Source organism: Trachemys scripta, chromosome 5, assembly GCF_013100865.1.
Source record: "Trachemys scripta elegans isolate TJP31775 chromosome 5, CAS_Tse_1.0, whole genome shotgun sequence".
Classification (NCBI taxonomy): Eukaryota; Metazoa; Chordata; order Testudines; family Emydidae; genus Trachemys; species Trachemys scripta.
The window spans coordinates 11,658,991-11,664,477 of NC_048302.1; the positions used below are offsets into that span (position 1 = coordinate 11,658,991).

The following is a 5,487-nucleotide window of genomic DNA, read 5'->3' on the forward strand; positions in this document are numbered from 1 at the left end:
CAAATCTGACATCAGGAATCAAAATACTCAAAAACCAGTGGGAGAACACTTTAACCTGTCTGGTCATTCAGTGACAGACCTGCGGGTGGCTATATTACAACAGAAAAACTTCAAAAACAGACTCCAAAGAGAGACTGCAGAGCTAGAATTGATATGCAAACTAGACACAATCAACTCCGGTTTGAATAAGGACTGGGAATGGCTGAGCCATTACAGACATTGACTCTATCTCCCCTTGTAAGTACTCTCACACCTATTATCAAACTGTCTGTACTGGCCTAGCTTGATTATCACTTCAAAAGTTTTTTTTTTTTTCTCTTAATTAATTGGCCTCTCAGAGTTGGTAAGACAACTCCCACCTGTTTATGCTCTCTGTATGTGTGTATATATATCTCCTCAATATATGTTCCATTCTATATGCATCCGAAGAAGTGGGCTGTAGTCCACGAAAGCTTATGCTCTAATAAATTTGTTAGTCTCTAAGGTGCCACAAGTACTCCTGTTCTTCTTTTTGCGGATACAGACTAACACGGCTGTAACTCTGAAACTTCAGCTACGTGAATAGCATAGGTTTTGATCTGATCAAGTTCAAAGCACTGCCTGTGAGGTGCTAAGCAACCTACAACTACTTCTGAAGTCAATGGAAGTTAAAGGTGCTCAGCAGTTTACAGGATCAGGTGCTACACAGCTGACCTTGTGAAAATGACTTCTTTCAGCTTCATCTAGGGCAGTGGTTCCCAAACTTTAACAACCCACGAACCCCTTTAGCTAAAAAGTCAAGTCTCGTGAACCCCCTCCTAAAAATGAATATTTCCAGGGGTTTTCTCCTTTACCGAAGTATAAATTATAAAAAGCAGTGATCTTGGAAATATAACATTTGTTTTTATGACATGCTTATTACACACAATTTATTATTATTTATCATTACAGTATTTTTATTACATTATGAAAATGGCAACACTCTTCCAAAATTTCACTTTCGTAGCTTGTATCACTTTGAACAAGTCTGTTATAAGATAAGGCTCCTATGTTTCATCATGGACTATCAGATGTGAAACAGCATGAAGGCATTTAAGAAGCCAACTCAAAGAGTTCCTCCTACACAAGCATTAATGTCTTGAGCAGTCCAGGCAAACAAAGCACGTTACAATAAAGCTTAAACTTGTTCTTCATAATAATTTTAAAAACAATACTAGCTGCTTATTTAATTTTAAAAACAGCAAAAAATATCCACCTCCCTTTCCATTTCTTATAAGGAGTCTTGAAGCTTAAATCTCCTCAGTGTGACAGATATGCTTGCTTTGATCTGCTTCGCTCTTGGAAGTCCAGGAGCTCCAGGCTGCTGGCCCCATATTGCCCGTGGTTCGTAGGGACAGCTCTGTCTGCCATTAGGGAATTTTTTCCCGATAATCCCCTGTAACATTTTGTGAACCCCCAGGGGTTCACGAACCTCAGTTTGGGAACCACTGATCTAGGTATACAATGTTCCATGTTCAGCATCTTAATCTTATCTTTCAAATCTTATTTCTGCAAGTACCCCCATTTCCTTCTGCACTGAGACAGTATGAATGAACGACGCCAACTCACTGGAGTAAAGGCTGCAGGATCAGGTCCCCTATCGGTGAATATCAGTATCTAATAAGTTTGGAGTGATGAATGGAAGAGAGAGAATATAATGTGAAAAGATAAGGATTTGGACGTAATTTAGCTATTACAAGGTAACTTGTAACCAACAAGCCCCATGCAGTGTGTAATAAATATTCTAGTGGAAATCTTCACTGTTAAAAACCTGATGCTGTTTCTAAGAACCAAAAGTTGTGATGCCATCAGAGCTCAGATTCTGCAGTGCCCTGTGGTCCTCGTGGCATGAAGGGGTTGGAACCACTCCTGGGTAATAATTCTGGCATAAGGGGGGTCCCCAGGCACTGTATAGCTGCCACAACAGATCTACGCTGTCCCCTGCAGCCCCCAGCATAAGGGGTTTACTGAGGGCATGTAATGGAGGAGAGGGTAGAACAGACTATACCCCAGCTATTCTGCGCTACAGAATGGCCCCTGGAGAGGCTGCTGTAATTTAGGCTGGGTGCTGGGCATGCCCCCAGAAGATCCTGGAATATATACTGTGCAAAGTTGGCTTAACGGTGTCAGAGTGTAGGAATGGAGAGTCTGGCCTCAAAAATTGGAGGGCCAGATTTTGATAGCTTTCCTCATCGTGAAGAGTATCTGATTTCATCTTGAAGAGTATCTGGGGTAGTCCCACTATAAGTAGTGACTAGGACTATTTGTGGACTAAGGCACTTCTCAGTGTGAGAAAAGATATCAGATTCTGACCATAAAAAAAGCCACTGGCTCGCTTATGTAAAAACAGAGCTGGGTAAAGGGTCTAATTCTGAACTGTTAAACTGAATTGAATCCCTCTCAAAATGCAAAACACGGAGAAGGCACTACTAAACATGAGAAATGGTGACAGAATCTGGTCTTAGTTGAGGAATGAGAACCTTATCAGATTAAAATGTGAATTCTGAACACGAATACAAATATATTTTAAAATTGGTAAACCATGTACAGTGTCAAGCTTTCAGCCCATGTCCCTAGAAGTAATTCAGCCAAAAAGTGTCATCACATTTTACCATTTACTCAGGTGCGTATTGACACAGTATATTGTCTGATATATGCGTGATCCACTAGTAAATCACTCACATAACCTCGTCCTGGAGCAAATCACCAAGCCACATGTCACATTAGAAACTAAAGGGAAAATTAATTAGGGGAGTTTTGCCATGAACTTCAATTAATATTGTTACTGTATGTATTGCAGTAGCAGCCAGAGGCCCCTGTAAAGGATGAGGAATCCACTATACCCGGCATTGTACACACATAATAAAGAGAGTTGACCCAGAGAGTTCACAATTTAAGTATGGGAGCAGGGTCAAGCCCAGAGAATTTATAAAACAGTTTGTAACAGGAACTATTCAGAAAAGTACCAGTGGGCAGTTTTCTATGCAGTCTGCTGTGATCTCCACTGTATCCTCTATAAAGGAGCCACAGAGAAATCTTGTGGTTAAAATATTGTGTGTGGGGGGGAGGATTCAAAGAGTTCACCCTGACAGTCCATGAACTGCTGAAAGATTCTGCTCTCATTTGCATCTGTGCTCTTAACTCCAGGGAAGTAAATGGAGTGACTCCAGTGTAACAGCAGTCGGACTCCAGCCCAGAATCTGTAATTGTTTTGTTTGGTGACATTATACACTGTAGCTCCTGAGATGTAATCAGAACTGATATTTAGAAGATAGTAAGCAAAATGAGGTGTTTTAAGTGCTAGGTATGTTTCGCCTGCTGCTTGTAACCATGGATATGCAAATAAAAGGAAAGATAGGAAATGGAAAACATTTTCTTCTCCATTTAGAAGAGAACCTGAATGCTCAAATCACCCCCTAAAGGCCTATTGTGAGGCAAATGCGCAATATGTCAGGCTGGGTACAAAGTATTACGTTTTATGATAAAGAACAATAGCACCAACTCGTTTTAATGGATGTCTTTCAGGTTGGTTTTCAGTGCTAACTTGTCGTCTTAGGGTCTGATTCTCCTCTCACTTGCACCAATATACATTTGAGATGGGTCCATTTTAATAAATTAAAAACGAGTGTGGCAGGACAAAAAAACCAGTGTGTACAGCAGAACTTGGCTGCTGTTCTACTGAATTCACAGTAAATAATACAGTTGCCCCCGAGTAAGTGCACATCTAGGGGCCAGATCCTCTGCTGCTGTAAGCCAATACCTCTATGCCAATTCAAAGCAGCCGAGGATCAGCCCTATAGCAAAATCATTTCAAGTATGGGGATTTCCACCCTATATATCGTTAGCCATTCACACTTTAGCACAGGAAAAACACAGCCACATTGCCTGACCGGCGCAAATAAACATTATCGTTCATCTAGAAGCAAATCCATCAATTTTGCCAGTCCAGGTGATGATAACCCAGAGCTCCACACATTATTTAACACATGAAATGAAACTGACCGCTCCTTTGAATTGTAGCTCCCTCCGGACACAGTGTCTGATTTCTTCATAGTTGAGTAGCTAGTGTGCTTTTAAACCATTTTCACACTATCCCCATACTAGGCTTCCCACGGTTTTTGTACCAATTAAATAAACTATATTGGCTAGAATCGAATGTAGTTACATTGGTGCGACCCATCTAGTGTGGAAGCAGATATACCAGCGTCAAAATGCTTATACCACGTAGCTCATTTCAGTCAATGATCATGATACCTATATGAGCACTTTTTTAACAGTATAACTGTGCCAGGCTGGAGGAGTTACCTCCATGTAACTGTATCAGTTTATAAACCCAGTTCCTTAGAGTAGTACAAAAGCTGGGCGTGAATCAATCCTAAGAATAACAGTTTTCCAGCTTCACTACACTGTCTTTACATGTAAAATTACAGAGTCCATTAACTGACGTGAAACCCCTTCAGCCAAATGGAGACGCTGAAGGTGTCAAGGAGCAGGTCTATTTCAAAAGTGGGAAGGAAGCGCTACTTCAGTGCCTCTAGCACACTGACACTTCAGACCCATTTCTCCCCTGTGGCAGGCGTGAAACATTTTCTTGGGGGTCGACGACGTCCAGACTCGTCCGCTTTTGTCGGGATTTCCAACCTGTTACTCGGCAGGGTTGGAAAGACTCCGCTCACGGGTCCAGACGCTGAAACACAACCGAGCCGAGCCAACACTCCCGGTTTGGGCGGAAGGACAGCCTGGCACGAACTGCCCCGCACGCAGCAGCGGAGACAAACCAGCGCTTTGACCCAGCCTGCCTAGCCGGGACCCGGACAGAGGGGAGGCAGGAGTCGGTGTGATCCGCCGGCTGCCCCCCGGCATGCACACAGCGGCCCCCGCGCTCCGCCAGCCGAGTTTCCGAACACGCGTGGGGCCGGCTGCCGGCTCCCCGTGCCCACCCTACCTGGTCAGCGCAGGGGCTCCGCGGCGTTCCCCTCCTGGCCCGGCCCCACGTGCTCCATGGCCCGGGAGCTGCGCGGCGAGCCGGGCGCTCTACCCGCTAGCCGAGGGGGCCCCAGCCCTGCCCCGCTGCCGGGGCCGGCATTTGAGCAGCATTGGAGAGGGGCGGACCTGGGGGGCGGGCGGCCCTTCCCCGTCTTGCGGGAACAGGGGAGGGAGGGAGTCAGAGACGAGCCGTCTGTAGCCAGCCAGAGAAATGCCGCAGAGAGACACACACCCAACGCCCGGAGTGCCCGCCCCCCAGCCCAGTGCAGCCACCACTCACCCCGCTCGGCCCCCCAGCAGCAGCCCCTGGGCGTCCTTCCGCAGCTCGCCTCCGTCCGCACCCAGGGGTGGCCGGAGCCCCGCTTCGCTGCTCTGGGGAGCCCCAGTCGTGTGTGTGGTGGGGAGCGGAGAGCGAGTGGGAACATCAGGCAACATCTACTTCCTAGCAAGGGTCTAGTCCACCCCTCGAGCAAGCGATGGAGG

General features: G+C 45.7%; 1 protein-coding gene across 2 annotated transcripts in view; it reads right to left on the minus strand.

The window, feature by feature from the left end:
* Positions 1 to 5,222, minus strand: part of NPFFR2 (neuropeptide FF receptor 2) — a 44,025-nt gene extending 38,803 nt beyond the window's left edge. For both annotated transcript variants that reach the window (XM_034772023.1, XM_034772024.1), the window contains exon 1: positions 4,964 to 5,222. The gene's annotated coding sequence lies outside the window, so the exon portion shown is untranslated. The remainder of the gene's footprint in view (positions 1 to 4,963) is intronic.
* Positions 5,223 to 5,487: the final 265 nt, after the last annotated feature.